This window comes from Mobula birostris, chromosome 20 (assembly GCF_030028105.1).
Source record: "Mobula birostris isolate sMobBir1 chromosome 20, sMobBir1.hap1, whole genome shotgun sequence".
NCBI lineage: Eukaryota > Metazoa > Chordata > Chondrichthyes > Myliobatiformes > Myliobatidae > Mobula > Mobula birostris.
In genome coordinates this window covers 62,702,587-62,720,133 of record NC_092389.1, presented here as the reverse complement: position 1 = coordinate 62,720,133, position 17,547 = coordinate 62,702,587, and the positions used below count along the sequence as shown (strand labels likewise).

The following is a 17,547-nucleotide window of genomic DNA, read 5'->3' as shown; positions in this document are numbered from 1 at the left end:
GTGAAGATTGATACAAAGTGTTCATTAAGTTCATCTGACATTTCTTTGTCCCCATCACTACCTCACCAGCATCATTTTCCAATCCAATATCAACTCTCATCTCCCTTTCACTCTTCATGTAACTGAAAATGAACTTTTAGTATCCGGCTTTATGTTATTGGCTAGTTTGCTTCATATTTCATCTTTAACATTCTTATGGCTTTTTTTTTGTTGCCTTTTGCTGGATTTTAAGAGCATCCCAATAATCCAACATCCCACTCACCTTTGCTCCCTTATATGCCATTTCCTTAGGTAACACGCAGTCCTTAACTTCCCTTGTCAGCCATGGATTCCCACCTCTGCCATCTGAGAAATTCTTCTGTGGGACATGTCTCCCCTGTGCCTTGTAATCTATTCCCAGATACGTCAGTCACGTCTGTTCAGCCATCGTCCCCACAGTATCCTCCTCCAATTCACCTGGGCAAGCTCCTCTCTCATGCCTCTGCAATTCCCTTTATTCCATTGCGAGACTGATACATGTGACTTAGGCTTCTCCCTATGAAATTGCAGTATGAATTCAATTATATTACGATCACCGCCTCTAACGGGTTCCTTTCCTTTCAGCTCCTGGATATGATCAGGGTTATTACACAACACCCAATCTTAGATGGTCTTTCCCACAAGTAGGCCCAAACACAAGCTGCTTTAAAAAGCCGTCTCGTAGGCATTCAACAAACGCCCTATCGTGATCTAACAACAACCTGATTTTCCCAACCCTTTGCATATTGATGTCCCTGATATAATTGTGACGCTACCGTTATTATAAGCATTTGCCCGTTCAATACTGCGAATTAATTTAAAGCCAGTCCCTTAACTTAATAAAGTTTTTATCTGAAAACAACCAACCCCACCAAAGATTGTACTGAAGACTGCATTTGATTTTTTTCAGCCATATCTGCTTCACACTGAAATAGTATGTGTTTACCAGTTTCATAATGACAAAATGTACACGACACAGAATGATGTTTTCCAGTTAGATACAAGGCATAATTAAACATCGTGTGGGTATTTCTAAGTCGTGTCAATATCATTTCTTCCATTCTTGTTTTTAGCCCTTCTTCCATAAACCCAACTGGTTTATGTATTCTGTGAAGGTGCCTGTCCTGTATCCTACAAGTCTTGCCATAAGTCCTTAACTCTTAACACTACCAACCCCTAAGCTAAGATTTGCTAAGTGGAAAGTCTATATCCACAGTTGAACTTTTAACAGGTTGTGTTGCTAAACAGTCAACCCAATCACTTTCCTCACCAGTGCGATGTGCAGGGCCCATAAGGTGCAGACATATAAACCAAATTTGTATATGAAATACTTCTTGACGAGGTCCCAACAGTCAATCTGACCTACTGCTAGAATGACCTGTTTTAAGGCTCATCAAACCCTTTTCTTGCTTTTTAAATCTTTTTATTAATTATTATTGAAAATCAATAAGAGAAAAATACATCAAAATAATCAAGATAACATATCTGAGTTGGATAATCAGCCATGATCATAATAAATGACGGTGCAGGCTCGAAGGGCCGAATGGCCTACTCCTGCACTTATTTTCTATGTTTCTATATCCATATATAGAGTAAGAGTTAAATTATCAACCAGGCTAAACAGAAAAACAATAATAATCAAAAAACAAAGTATTAAAGCTTTTTTTATGGAAAAAAGGCAAGAAGGAATAAAAAGGAACCCCTACTAACTAAAACGGAGAAAACCCCGAATAACTAAAAAAAAAAGGGGGGAAAAAACCCATTTGGAGCACAACCCCGGAGCTTTGCGCCATACAAGCTTCCATAAAAAAAAGACATCAAACCACCAACCAAATTCATATAACCAAGCATCAGAAAAGGACCATCTTAATTAACTCAAGTCAAATGATAATAACGGGCAAAAGAGCCACACCTTTTCTCAAAGTCAAATTTAGGATCAAAAGTTCCACTTCTAATTTTTTCCAAACTAAGACATAAAATCACCTGAAAGAACCATTGTATCAAAGTGGGAGCAGAGGCATCATTCCATTTTAATAAAATAGCCCTTCTAGCCAATAATGTGACAAATGCAATTACATACTGGCCAGATATGGAAATACCGTGAATATGTTGAGGATTTATACCAAACAAAACTGTCAATTTATTAGGTTGTAAATTGATTCTTAAAGCTTTAGAGATTATAGAAAAAATGGATTTCCAAAATTGTTTCAATACAGAACACGACCAAAACATATGTGTCAATGTAGCTATCTCAGTTTTGCATCTATCACACTGATTATTTACATTAGGAAAAATTTTAGACGATCTCTCCTTCGTCAAATAATAACAATGTACAATTTTAAATTGAATTAGATAATGACTGGCACAAAATTCACAACCAATCCTCTGATATCAAGGTCATATTAAGCTCTCGTTCCCAATCTTGCTTGATGTTAAGGAAAGGATAATTGTCCTGTTGTAATAGTAAATTATAAATTTTCCCAATAAAGCCTTTCACTAAAGGGTTCGTTTTTAAAATAAGGTCAGAATCTTGTATATATGGAAAATTACTTAAATATACTTGTAAAAAATGTCTGACCTGAAGATATTGCAAAAACCATCAAACCCGAAAAGGATTCTGAACAAATTACAAGTTTGTAAGGACCAATTTCCTCCACCCACTGTAATGATGACAAAGAATTCTGCTTCATATACCCATAAATGGCTGGTAAGTGATTTCTGTATCATTACCTGCAATTCAGACACACAGAAAAAAGAAAACAGTCACACTAACATTCCCAGTTAAATTATGTTTCAATCCATCTGTAAAAATGGTTACTGTATGATAGTAACTGTCATTAATAAACTCATGAAGCAACAGACTCTCAGGCAGAACAAAATCCAATTGTGTAACCTAAAATTAACTACAGTCATTGAGAAAAACAAAACACAAAATGGGGTTAAGGAGAAAGCTACAGTGGGACATATTGTATCATCCAATAGTCATAGTCATAGTCATACTTTATTGATCCCCGGGGAAATTGGTTTTTGTTATAGTTGCACCATAAATAATAAATAGTAATAAAACCATAAATAGTTAAATAGTAATATGTAAATTATGCCAGTAAACTATGAAGTAAGTCCAGGACCAGCCTATTGGCTCAGGGTGTCTGACCCTCCAGGGGAGGAGTTGTAAAGTTTGATGGCCACAGGCAGGAATGACTTCCTATGACGCTCTGTGTTGCATCTCGGTGGAATGAGTCTCTGGCTGAATGTACTCCTGTGCCCACCCAGTACGTTATGTAGTGGATGGGAGACATTGTCCAAGAGGACATGCAACTTGGACAGCATCCTCTTTTCAGACACCACCATGAGAGAGTCCAGTTCCATCCCCACAACATCACTGGCCTTACGAATGAGTTTGTTGATTCTGTTGGTGTCTGCTACCCTCAGCTTGCTGCGCCAGCACACAACAGCAAACATGATCGCACTGGCCACCACAGACTCGTAGGACATCCTCAGCATCGTCCGGCAGATGTTCAAGGACCTCAGTCTCCTCAGGAAATAGAGACGGCTCTGACCCTTCTTGTAGACAGCCTCAGTGTTCTTTGACCAATCCAGTTTATTGTCAATTCTTATCCCCAGGTATTTGTAATCCTCCACCATGTCCACACTGACCCCCTGGATGGAAACAGGGGTCACTGGTATCTTAGCTCTCCTCAGGTCTACCACCAGCTCCTTAGTCTTTTTCACATTAAGCGGCAGATAATTCTGCTCACACCATGTGACAAAGTTTCCTACCGTGGCCCTGTATTCAAGGTTACACCTGAGTACAGTACACCCAACAATACACCCATGTTCCCAGCGTGATATGAACCCAGCAATCTAAAACTGAAAACCAAATGTCCTCTAGCACAGGATGATAATTTCTTTGCCCTCTCAAATTAATCCAATTTGTTAACATCAACTTCAACGTCTGTCACTGGAGGGGCAATTGTCCCATTTCAACCAGTAAAGCCGAAACAAGGGACGACTTTACTGCACCACCGCAAAATCTTAAAGCCTGTGCTCGTATCACACCCAAGTATTTTAAAGTTGAACATGAAACTGATCCATAAACCACACAGCCAGAATCAAGAACAGATTTGATTAAACAAACATAAATGGTCAACAAAGACTTTAATGTTGCACTCCAAGAACACCCACACAGACGCCTGAGGATATTTAATGCTCCTTTACAGTTATCAATTATTTTCTGAGCTGGAGCTTCCATGTCAGCTTATTATCCATCCACATGCCTGGAAATCTCACCACTGACATATTTTCAGGAGTTTGACCATATCATTTCAAATCAAGTGCAGGTCTATTAATCCTGTTTGTAAAACACATAACGTGTTTTAGTGACTGAAAACTTAAAATCTTCATCTATTTGCCCACTGTTTGACCTATTAATTGTAAATTTCATCCTATTTGCAGTAAAATTGAAATGCTACCTCTAATCTATAAAGCTATATCATCTGTATAAAGAGATTAACCCAGCGTACCCATCTCAGAGAAAATGCCATTAATCATAATATTAAATAATGAAGGGCTAAAATACTGCTTTATGGGGTCACATTTTCCATCTCATAGAAACACAAACATAACATGCCCACCCGTACCCGCACAGTCCGTCCAAATAAAAAACTCAGATAAATTATGCAATCTCCCCTCACTCCTAATTTCCAAAATTCAGTCAAAAATCCTTCCATATCATATGCATTTACAATATTAAAATACTGCTATTACAACATCTTTATTTAGCTGTGCTTTCCTATAATCATCTTCCAAACCTAAAACTGATTCCAATGCCATTCTATCCTTCCAAAATCCACTCTAATAAAACGCTATATCATCTCTCTTTCCAAAATATAACTGAAACACTCGGTTACCATACATTCCATCAGTTTACATAAATGAGACATTAACGATATAGGCCATAACTAGCAGGATCAAACTGGGATCTGCCAGGTTTCAGAAAACAGGCAATCCTGCTGCCATATTCCATGAGGGAGGCAGATGGCCCAATCTCTAAACACGATTCAAAAATGTTAATATTTTCACAAAATAGAATTACATACAGCTACAATTACATATATCACCCTTTCCTGGGGATGCCTGACTTGTATTAATAATAGACTTTTAAAATTTGTACAAAGAAAACTCTACGTCAATGATACTATCATTGCTACAACTGACTTCCAACACATCAGGGTATTCACTTAGAAACATATCCCAACGTTGTTTAACTTCTTCACTTAAATTATCTTGATTAAGAATGACAGCAGATGACCCAGAGAGTAACACAACCTTCCCTGTTTCAGTAACAATTATTTTGCCCTCATTAATCAATCCTGAAATATTAAGATCATTTCAAATCCCCACATTTTCTAAATCATACCCCAAACTACTCCAAGTTAAATATCCCTTCAAATATTATGTCAATATGACCTCCAGTAAATCACATCCTTCCTCACCACGACCTGTGCCCTTTTTTGCTTAATAATGTCACTTGGAGACAGATGCATCATCACATAAAAAATTTACATTTCTCCCAATCTGGTTTACCAAATACTCCACCTCCTACAACTGCCCTGCTCTCCCCGATATAAATCCAAAGTCAAGATCATAAGGAACACAAGGTTGACTGAGGTTCATATTAACTAATCACCGTTTGAGTTCTCATTTGACCGACACGCATTGCAGCCAATGACAGCAGGGGTCAGAGGCGGGGCTGACCTACGATAGGCTGGTGGAAATCTGCCCTCTGTTCAGCCCCTGCTGCTCCTCTCCATCGCCATGGCGAAGTTCAGCGAGTCGCTGCGGTCGGTGGTCGCCGGTCTCGGCACCCACAGGGACGGGTGTGGTTCTCCTCCGACGCCTCGCTGAGTCCATTCCGGTGCTGTCTGTGGTGGCAGAGAAAAAAAATGCAGGGAGTTAGCGGGGAGAAAGAAATACTGACTACAACTCCCAGAAGGCCTCGCTGATGACACAGAAGTCGGGGGTGTTGTGGGTAGTCTGCAGCGTTGTCAGAGATCACAGCGGGAAATAGATAGGATGCAGAACTGGGCTGAGAAGTGGCAGATGGAGTTCAACACAGATACGTGTGAAGTGGTTCATTTCGACAGGTCAATTTTGAACACAGAATATAACATTAATGTTAAGTCTCTTGGCAGTGTGGAAGGTCAGAAAGATCTTGGGGTCCGTGCCCATACGACACTCAAAGTTGCTGTACAGGTTGGCAGTGTTGTTAAGAAGGCGTCTGGTGTGATGGATTCATCAACCGTGGGATTGAGTTGAAGAGCCTTGAGGGAATGTTGAAGCTATATTAGGAGACATTTAGTCCCCACTTGCAGTACTGTGTTCAGTTCTGGTCACCTCACTACAAAAAGAATGTGGATATGAAAGAAGGAGTGAAATGACTAACGCGAGGGTACATAGTTTTAAGGTGCTTGGAAATCGGTACAAGGGGGATGTCAGGGGTAAGTTTTTCACACAGAGAGTGGATGGTGTGTGGAATGCACTGCCAGTGAAAGTGGTAGACGCAGATACAATAGGATATTGTAAGAGACTCTTAGATAGGTACATGGAGCTTAGAAAAATAGACGGCTATACGATAGAGAAATCCTAGACAGTTTCTAGAGTACTTTACATAGTTGGCGCAACATTGTGGGCCGAAGGGCCTGTAATGTGCTGTAGATTTCTATGTTCTATGTCAAAGGCAGGCAGAGGGATTAGTTTAAATGGACACCAGAACAGCATGGAAGGGTTGGGCCAAAGGGCCTGTGTCAGTGCCGTAAGGGAGGGGCTCTGTCCCAAACATCGACTCCATTCCCCCCAATAGATGCTGCCTGACTTGCCAAAGTTCTTGAAAAGTTGCATTCAGTTCTGCTTAGCATTCTGTACAAAGGGTGTTTTGTGCTGGAAGACTGCAGGGGAGATTCATCGCGATTGAGGGGGTTTGTGGCCATAAGACCATAAAACATAGGAGCAGAATTAGGCCATTCAGCCCATCGAGTCTGCTGACTTTCTGTCATCGTTGATCCCGGATCACACTCAATTCCATATACCTGACCTCTCGCCATATCCTTTGATGCCCTGACCGATCAGGAAACAATCAACTTCCGCCTTAAATATACCCACAGACTTGGCCTCTACCGCAGTCTGTGCAGAGCATTCCACAGATCCAATACTCCCTGTCTAATAAACTTACCTCTGTTTGAAAAGGTGGCCCCTCATTTTTGTGGCTGTGCCCTCTGGATTTTGATAGCCCCACCATCAGAAACATCCTCTCCACATCCACCTTATCTGGTCCTTTCAGCATTCAACAGGTTTCAATGAGATTCCCTCTGCATTGTTCAGAATTCCAGGGTGCACATGCTCAAAGTTGCCAAATGCTCTTCATATGTTAACCACTTCATTCCCAAAATCATCCTTTTGAACTTCTTTTGGACTCTCTCCAATGACGACCCATCCTTTCTGAGATATGGAGCCCAACACTATTGACAATACACCAAGTGTGGTCTGACTAGAGTGTTATAAAGGCTCAGCATTACCCCCTTTGCGGTTATATTTATGGGGCGGGATTGGACAGTATTGATCTACAGAGGGAGCTGGGAATCCAAGTTCACAACTCCAGATACTGGTTCCAGTGTCAGGCAGTAATGTTGCATCTGGAGAATTGCATTCTAATGTAGGAATAATGCGGAGGTTTTGGATGGTGAGTGGAAGAGGCTAAACAGGATGCTGCCTGGATAAAGTGAGAATGGACAATCTCGGGATCTAGTTTCTCTGGAGCGGCTGAGGCTGAGGGAGGTCTGACAGACGTTTACAGGAACGTGAGAAGCACAGACAGAGTGGACAACCCGTATTTTGATCTCTGTGGAGGAAATGTCTAATACCTGAGGGCATGCACTTCAGGAGAAAAGAGAAAAAAACTACCTCATTGGTCCTTTTTGCACTATTTATGAATTTTGTAATTTAGTGTAATTTTGCATCTTTTCTCGGCACAGCTGCTGCTTAAAAAAAACAGTTATAAAAGATGTTAAAAACCTGACTCAGAATTGTAAGGGAGATTTGTGTTTCAAGTTTTGTTTTTTATACTCATAGTGACGGGTGTCTGGAATGAATATCAGGGGTGGTGGTGGAGGCAGATGTGATGGAGTCTATTAGATACCACCTGAATGTGTGGAGAATACAGGGATACGTTCCTTGTGTAGGCAGAGGGATTGGTTTAGTAAGGCATGAAATGTCCGGTTCAGTTGGTTCAGAACAACACAAGGAGCAGAAGGGCCTGTTATGGACAAGTACAGCAAGCAGAGCAGGTAAACTGGATAAAGTGTTCCCAGTCAGAGCACAGACTGTGACGTCAGTGGATATGCCAGCATCACAGTTCTCCCACCAAAGATACTTCACTGCCGGATAAAATGAAGTTTGTGATGTTTATAAATGATGTGGTGAATTGTACTGCTCAGGCATCCCATCCTACTGAGTAAATTAAAATTATTGTGAAAGCTGCAGAAAGGTATCTTGGTGTAACTGGTGTTTTGTTGGAGGCTTTAAAAATGAAGATTTGTAGGGTGGGGTGTCTGTATCCCAGTCTACTTGTGAACATACATAACAGGATTAAAATATTGCAATGAAATGCGAGAACTCTGATTTATAGTGGTCACGACTTTAAGAAGTTTACTTCTCATTTGTCAAAGTTTTCCAATGTTATATCTATTCAGGAAACCTGCACATTTTAAGTTTTTATTCCTGTGCGGGATTACATTGTCGTTCGGCTTGACAGGTTAGTTGGCAGAGGGGTGGGGTTGCCAGTTTTATAAGGAAAAGGGCAGAGTAGAGAGTTGTGAATGGGAACAAAATGTATCAGAAACTTGTAGAAGAAATTCTTGATTCAACAGGTATGTATCAAATTTCCTTTTTTGAAAATATTAACATTTTGAATCGTATTTTGAGGTTTGGCCATCTAATTTCCTCATGGAAAATGGTTATAGTAGTGCCCATTCTAATACCTGGAGCTCCCCGTTTGATCCTCCTTGTTGTAGGCCAATATCAATAACGTCTCCTTTATGTAAAAGTGTGGAATGTATGGAAACGTGGAATGTATGGAAATCGAGTGTTTAAAAACATAAAAACATAGAAAACCTACAGCACAATACAGGCCTTAGTTCTCTAATTTTGAGACAGGACTAGTCAGTATACTATTTCTGAGGACACAACCTCACCTCCCTTATCAAGCTGGGAAATCTTCACTCATTCCCTTCATCCCACAGGCTGACTCTGGGAGGGAGACCAGACCTGGGCACAGTGTTCCATGTACGCTCTCACCAGGACCCCATATACCTTCAGAGGAAATCTTTATTCTTGTATTCAAACCCTCCTTCCCATTCAATGCTCGTCATTTAATATCGATCTCAAACAGTGAACAGATATAATACAGCCTCAGACATGAATTTAAAGGGCAGGTGTTGCAACAGTTTGAGCTTCATACCGGGGGCCACGGAGCAAGCAGGGAGTCACAACGGGAGGAATGTGGGAGTGTTGTGTGTCTGAGCCCAGCTGTGTGTGTTTGTGTATCAGAATCAGGTTTAATATCACCGGCATATATGGTGAAATTTGTTGTTTTATGACAGCAGTACATTGCAATATCTAGTGATAAAAACTACAAATTGCAATCAGTATGTATAAAATTAAATTTGAAGAGCACTGTGAAAAGCGAGGAAATACTGAGGAAGTGTTCTGGAGTTCATTGTCCATTTAGAAATCTGATGGCAGAGGGGAAGATGCTGTTTCTGAACCGGTGAGTGTGTCTTCGGGGCCCTGTACATCCTCCTTGATGGTAGCAATGAGAAGACGGCCTGTCCAGGGTGATGGGGGTCCTTAATGATGGATGCCACCTTTTTGTGGCATCATCTTTTGACTGTGTCCTGGATGCTGTGGAGTCCAGTGTCCATGAAGGAGCTGGCTGAGTTTACAACTTTCTGCAGCATTTTCCGATCCTGTGCAGTGGCCTCTCCACACCAGGCAGTGACAAAACCAGTTAGAATGCTCTCCACAGTACATCTGTAGAAATTTGCAAGTGTCTTTAGTGACAGACCGATTCCCTCAATCTCCGAATGAAATATAGCCGATGTTGTGCCTTCATTGTAACTGCATCAATATGTTGGGCCCAGGATAGTTCCTCAGAGATGTTGACAGGCAGGAAATGGAAACTGCTCACCCTTTTCACTTCTGATCCCACGATGAGGACTGGTGTGTGTTCCCTCGACTTCCCCTTCCTGAATCCACAATGAATTCCTTTGTCTTAATGATGTTGAGGTCAAGGTTATATATGTGTCTATACACACAGACGTGGGTGTGGAGAGAGCAGAGCAGTGGGCTGAGCACGCATCGTTGAGGTGTGTCAGTGTCGATTGTCAGCAAGGGGGAGATGTTATTTCTGATCCACACAGACTGTGGTCTCCTGGTGAGGATTCAGTTGCAGAAGGAGGTACAGAGGCCCAGGGTTTGGAGCGTGTTGATTACAATTGAGGGTCTGATTGTGTTGAACGCTGAGCTGTAATCAGCAGCCTGACTTGTGTATTGCTATTGTCCTGCTGATCTAAGGCTGAGTGGAGAGACAGTGAGATTGCATCTGCTGTGGACAGATTGTGGCGATCGGCAAATTGCAGTGGGTCCAGGTCCATGCACAGGCAGGAGTTAATTCTCGTCATGACCAACCGCTCATATAACCGTATAACAATTTCAGCATGGAAACAGGCCATGTCCGCCCTTCTAGTCCGTGCCGAACTCTTACTCTCACCTAGTCCCACCAACCTGCACTCGGCCTATAACCCCCCGTTCCTTTCCTGTCCATATTTCTATCCAATTTAACTTTAAACGACAACATCGAACCTGCCTGAACCACTTCTGCTGGAATCCCGAGATTCGTTTTTCTGTGGGCAAGCTCAGTAAAGCAAAGAACCATAATAGAATTCACAAACAGGCATCCGCTAGTCTCGCGAGACCATGGATTTGCGCCTTGGAAGGTTTCCAGGGCGCAGGCCTGGGCAAGGTTGTATGGAAGACCGGCAGTTGCCCATGCTTCAAGTCTCCCCTCTGCTCGCCACCGATGTTGTACAAGGGAAGGGCACTAGGACCCATACAGCTTGGCACCGGTGTCGTCGCAGAGCAAATGTGTGGTTAAGTGCCTTGCTCGACGACACAACACGCTGCCTCAGCCAAGGCTCGACGAGCGACCTTCAGATCACTAGACGAAAGCCTTAACCACTTGGCCACGTGCCAACATTAAAAACTGTACTCAACAGGACAGACAAAAGAAAAAGGAAATCATATGCAAAAAAACACAACAAACTATGCAAATACAAAAGAAAATAAATAAATAAATATAATAATAATAATAATGCATATTAATAACATGAGATGAAGAGCCTTGAAGGTGATTACAAAGGTTTGAGATTGGTGACCCTGTCCACCTTTGATCCCCGATGAGGACTGGCTCATGGACCTCCAGTTCCCTCCCTCTGGGGTTAATAATCAGCTCCTTGCTCTTGCTGACATTGAATGAGAGTTTGTTATGAGACCACAAGTTACAGCAGAATAATTAGGCCATTTGGCTCATCGAGTCTGCACCGTAATTTCAACACGGCTGATTCATTATCCCTCTCAGCTCCAGTCTCCTGCCTTCTCCCTGTATCCCTTCATGCCCTGACCAGTCAAGGATCTATCAACCTCTGCCTTAAATATTAATAATGACGACCTCCACAGCTGGCTGTAGCAAGGAATTTCACAGATTCACTAATCTCTGGTTTAAGAAATTCTTCCTCATCTCCATTTCAAAAGGACACTCCCACATCCTTTCCACAGGCCTTGCAACAGGGCCGGGATTCTTGTGATGTCTGCATGTGTATTTGAGTCTGTGTGCTTGTTTGCTTCTATTGATGTGTGTGAGTGTGCATGTACTGTACACAGCATGTGTCTGTGCGAGCACGTGTGTGTCTGTCTGTGTTTCGTATGAGTCTCATGGCCTGTGTGCACATTTATGTCAATGTGTGCCTCTCTGCGCGAGCAGGTGTGGATCGGTGTTTGAGTGTGTGTGTGTCTGACTGTGAAAGTGAGTGTGTGTGTCTGTGTGAGTGAGTGTGTGTGTGAGTGTGTGTGTCTGTGTGAGTGAGTGTGTGTGAGAGTGTGTGTGTGTCTGTGTGAGTGTGTGTGTGTGAGTGTGTTTGTGTGTGTGTGTCTGTTAGTCTGAGTGTGTGTGTGTGTGAGTATGTGAGTGTGAGTCTCATTCTGCCTTTGGATGGATGTCTGTGTGCTTTTGCGTCTTTGCTCAAATTTGAAATTAAACTTATTATGAAAGTACATATACATAACCATGTACGACCATGATATTCATTTTCTGACGGGCATGCACAGTAGAACAGAAAAATATAATAAAATAAAAATAAACTACACACGAAGACCGACAGACTCATAATACTGAGACGATGAGTTGCAGAGACCTGGAAAATGTGTCCATACGTGTGGGACCTCCTTCCCCAAGGCAGCAGCGGGAAGAGAGCGTGGCCTGAGCGGGTGGGGGGTGTTATCATTGATGCTGCTTTCTTGTGGCAGCACTTCTTGTCGATGTGCTGAATTTTTTTTTGCTGGCTGGGAGATGTCCAGCACTTTCTGTAGAATTTTCCGTTCATGGGAACCGGTTTCTGTCCCGGGCTGTGATGCAACCAGTCAGGATACTGTCTATCATGCATTTATCGAAGTTTGTCAGAGTTTTAGACGACAAGCTGAACTTGTGAAAACTTCTAAAGCAGTAGCAGTGCTGTGCCTCCTCTGTGACAGCAGGTACGTGTCAGCTCTCTGAACTGGCAGCGCCAAAGCATTTATAGTCATCAGCCCTGTGGAAGAACATTTGAAATATGAAATCAAAAGAGCTGTGTGTTGTTAAAGCTTTGGGAGCTTGTGGATTTTTCCTAGATAGAAACACAAGCTGATTTCCCTGTAACTCAGAGGGAGGAGAATGGAGAGAAGGTGAGGGGGCGGGGGAGAGAGGGTTAAAACAGTTGTGTGCTGTTAAAGTTTGTGACTTCGTCGATAGCCTGTATTTATCCAATTCAGTTGCAAGTCTGCAGAACTAAGGTCATTGTGCTGACCACAACCCCTCAGTAGAGCGATAATACAGCTGTACAAATGAGATAAGTGCAGACGGTTGGGAAAAAACGTTCTGAATTAACTCCTCTGTTCTGATAAAGTCACACACACTTGTCTGCTACTGGATCCGAACTCAAGCTGAGCTCCCTCTAACTCAGAGGGTGGAGAGTGGGGGAAGGGTGGGGGGAGAGTCGGTGGGGGGAGAGATGTAGAGAAAGAAGGGTAGGGAGGGGGAAGAGAGGGTTAAAAGTGTTGAGTGTTGTTAAAGCTTTATGATTTTTTCGATGGCCGGTATTTATCCAATTCAGTTGCAAGTCTGTTAACTAAGATCATTGTGCTGACCACAACCCCTCAGTAGAGCGATAATACAGCTGTACAGATGAGATAAGTGTAGACGGATGGGAAAGAACGTTCTGAATTAACTCCTCTGCTCTGAGGAGTTCATACACACTTGTCTGCTACTGGAACCAAATACAAGCTGATTTCCCTCTCATTCAGAGGGCGGAGATTGGTGGGAGAGATATGGAGAGAAGGTGAGGGTGGCAGACAGAGAAGGGAAGTGAGGGGGAAGAGAGGGTTAAAAGAATTGTGTGCTGTTAAAACTTTGTGACTTGACAGCCTGTATTTATCCAATTCAGTTGCAAGTCTGCAGTACTAAGATTATTGTGCTGACCACAGCCCCTCAGCAGAGCGATAATACAGCTGTACAGATGTGATAAGTGTGGACGGTTGGGAAAGAACGTTCTAACTAACACGTCTGTTCTGATATGGACACACACACTTGTCTGCTACTGGAACCAAACACAAGATGATTTTCCTCAAACTCAGAGTTCCACAAATGTGGACTCTCTATGATCTCATGGTAAAATAAATGATTTTCCACAATGACTGTGGGCAGAGGTTAAAACACCTGCGACATATTCATTGGAATTCAGAAGAATGAGACGAGGTCTTATGGAAACATATAAAATTATGAAAGGGATAGATAAGACTGAGGCAGGAAAGTTGCTTCCACTGGTAGGTGAGACTGGAACTTCCGGACATAGCCTCAAGATTCCGAGGAGTAGATTTAGGACGGAGATGAGATGGAACTGCTTTTCCTGGAGTGGTGAATTTGTAGAATTCTCTGCAAAATGAAGCAGTAGAGGCAACCTCAGTAAATATATTTATGACAAGGGTGGTTAGATTTTGCATCGTATGGGAATTAAGGGTTATGGAGAAAAGACAGGTAGGTGAAGGTGAGTCCTTGGCCACATCAGCCATGATCTTATTGAATGATGGAGCAGGCTCGATGGGCCAGATGGCCGACCCCTGCTCCTATTTCTTATCTTTGTATGTTCTTATATCCCCGCCTGTAGAGTCTAAGACAGCCCGAGCCCAGCCCGGATCCAGGATTCTGGATGAAGTTTTAATGTTAGCAGACGACAGAACAAAGAGCTCGAATCCCAGCGTGACGTGCAGAAGAAAATGCTTTTGAACTCCACGGACGAAGAGAGGGAGATTGGACACGAACCATTAATGACATTAATAATGTTACCATGGAAACGTGGTTAAAGGGACTGTGTAAGGCTGCCACTGATGGGGCAGCCCGTCAGCATAGTGATTTCGTAAATGTCACCAGGTGAATACAAAAAGCGGGATACACTATAACTGACTTTATTTTCCGTTTCCAGGACACATGGGAGTCTTCTGCTGGAATAGACTTGCAGGACAGCTCTGCTCTCGAGGTACAGACAGTCTTGAACTGCGCAGCGACGCTGATTATCTACGTCACCTTCTCCTGACATGTAAACCTCTGATGCATTTACATTCTACCACTCTGTATACTGAACTATCTCAGCTGATTTATTATCAACTGGTCCTTACGGAACACAGAGCAGAAACTCTTTCTTTAACCGGACACATCCATTACGTACGGTCCGGAGGGTGTATCAGCAAAGATGTCATTGAGTGAAGAACAGAAAGAAGAATTTGAAATACCAAAAACAACCCATCATGCTATCCATCAGATGGTCAGGATGTACATCTGTTCCTGTCTCCTCTCCTCCTCAGTACGGTGTCCCCACGGCTGTGTGCTGAGCCCATTGCTGTACACTCTGCTCACACATGACTCCACAGTCAAACACCCGAGTAATCACATCGTCAGGGTCACCTATGACACCACACTTGGGGGGCTCATCGCCAACAACTGTGAGATGGCCGACAGAGAGGAGGTGGAAGAACGCTGAGCCTGATGCCTCTTCCTCAATGTCAGCAGGATAAAGGAGATGGTTATTGACTTTGGGAGGACTCGCACCTCTCACATCGCTCTTTACATCAGTGACGTGGCAGTGGAAATTGTCAGCAGTCTCAAACTCTCATGGTGCCAGAACACATCCTACACCGTCACAGTAAACTCACCGACCTTCCGCTTTCTGAGGAGGCTGCAGAGAGCTGGGCTGTGCACTGTATATCCACACGCATTTCAATCTGCAGGTGCGCAGTGGAGAATATCCTAACTCGTTGCGTCACTGCACAGTACGGAAACTGCACCACGGCTGACAGGAAGGCTCTGAACTGGCAGTCCAAACTGCCCAAAGCATCAGTGACATCAGCCTGTCCACCATCAGGGAGATGGATACAAAAAGGTGTCTGTCCACCATCAGGGAGATGGATACAAAAAGGTGCCTGTCCACCATCAGGGAGATGGATACAAAAAGGTGCCTGTCCACCATCAGGGAGATGGATACAGAAATGTGTCTGTCCACCATCAGAGAGATGGATACAAAAAGGTGTCTGTCCACCATCAGGGAGATGGATACAAAAAGGTGTCTGTCCACCATCAGGGAGATGGATACAAAAAGGTGTCTGTCCACCATCAGGGAGATGGATACAAAAAGGTGGCCGAAAGGCCGGTAACATCATGAAGGATCCCACCCACCCGACTCACGGGCTGTTGCCCCAATCCCGTCATGGAGGAGGCTACATTGCATCCACACCAGAAACGCCCCAGGTACTCAAAACAGTTACTCGCCCCAAGAAGCAAAGTTAATCAACACCTCCTCCCACTAACCCACTCCTGCAACCCGCAACCACCACTACTTCATTATTCCTGTCACTCACCTCATGTACAGCCAGGTGTCACTTTACAGACATGCAATCAATCTGTGTATATAAGCTATCCTATGTATTTATATTTATTGTATTTTTATTATTGTTCTTTATCATTGTGTGTTTCCTTTTTTATTGCTGCTTCTGATCCGGAGTAACAAATGTTTTCTTTTCCTTTACAGTTGTGCACAGAAAATGACATTAAACACAGCTGCTCTGATAAACATACCGGCAACATCATCACAGACACATGACAAAGCCGCACTCACAACAACAGAAACACAAATCATTCACACATTTTATGAGAAGGAACACAAGTAGAACAAAACCATGTAGAGTGTAGTGGTCAACATATTCACAGTACAACATCGCACTCACAGTGTTCAAAACTGAAGTGTCCAGTTGCAGATAAAATGTTAAACCAGCCTTCCTGTCCGCAAAAAATGAATGCAATTGATTGTCACAAACAAGAGAAAATCTGCAGATGATGGGAATCCGAGCAACACACAGACACAATGCTGGAGGAACTCAGCAGGCCAGGCAGTATCTATGGAAAAGAGTACATTCGACGTGTCGGGCCGAGGCCATTCGGCAGGACTTGCCTTTAGATAATCCAATAGATTTAGCACTTCTGATGTCAGCCTCACTGGCCTATAATTAACTGGTTGAGAACATAGGTGGTGAAACTATTCAATTCATTGCTACAGGTGGCTGTGTTTGCAGGTTATAGAGTGTAAATATGGAGGAGGTTGACAGGTTCTTCATTACTCAAGGCGTGTTTTGTCCCAGGAGAGGTGCAGAAGGATGGGTTCGGGAGGGAAATTGGTCAGCCATGATGAAATAAGGGAGCAGACTCGATGGGCTGAATGACCTGATTCTGTTCCAGTGTCTTGTGCTCCAAACACATATTTACCACCCACCACTTTCCAGTTTCTACAGAGATTGTTCCCTCCATTTGTCCTTCTCCACTATTGTTCCTCCTGGCACCTATCCCTGAAACAGAGAGAAATACTACACCCGTCCATTCATCTCCCTCACTCTATTCATCGCCCAAAGAGAGTCTTCCAGGTGAGGCAACACTTGTCCATTGTATCCGGTGCTCCTGATGCAGCTCCTCCACATCGGTGAGACCTGGCGTAAATTGGGGAAATTGCTCTGTCCAGCGCTTCCTTTTCATCTGACAAAAGTGGAACTCCCCTGTGCCCAAACAATTTCATTCCTATCTTCATTTCCATTCCAACATATCGTTCCATGACTTCCTCTTCTGTC

The 17,547-nt window shown here is 43.1% G+C and overlaps 1 long non-coding RNA gene across 3 annotated transcripts; it reads left to right on the top strand.

The window, feature by feature from the left end:
- Positions 1 to 10,880: 10,880 nt before the first annotated feature.
- On the top strand, positions 10,881 to 16,391 carry LOC140185402 (uncharacterized). Of its 3 annotated transcripts, none has more exons than XR_011882606.1 (2): positions 10,881 to 12,882; positions 14,547 to 16,391. It is a non-coding gene; the product is annotated as an uncharacterized lncRNA (long non-coding RNA). The 3 variants fall into 3 exon arrangements; XR_011882605.1 differs by lacking the exon at positions 10,881 to 12,882 and adding an exon at positions 13,433 to 14,416; XR_011882604.1 differs by lacking the exon at positions 10,881 to 12,882 and adding an exon at positions 13,433 to 14,426.
- Positions 16,392 to 17,547: the final 1,156 nt, after the last annotated feature.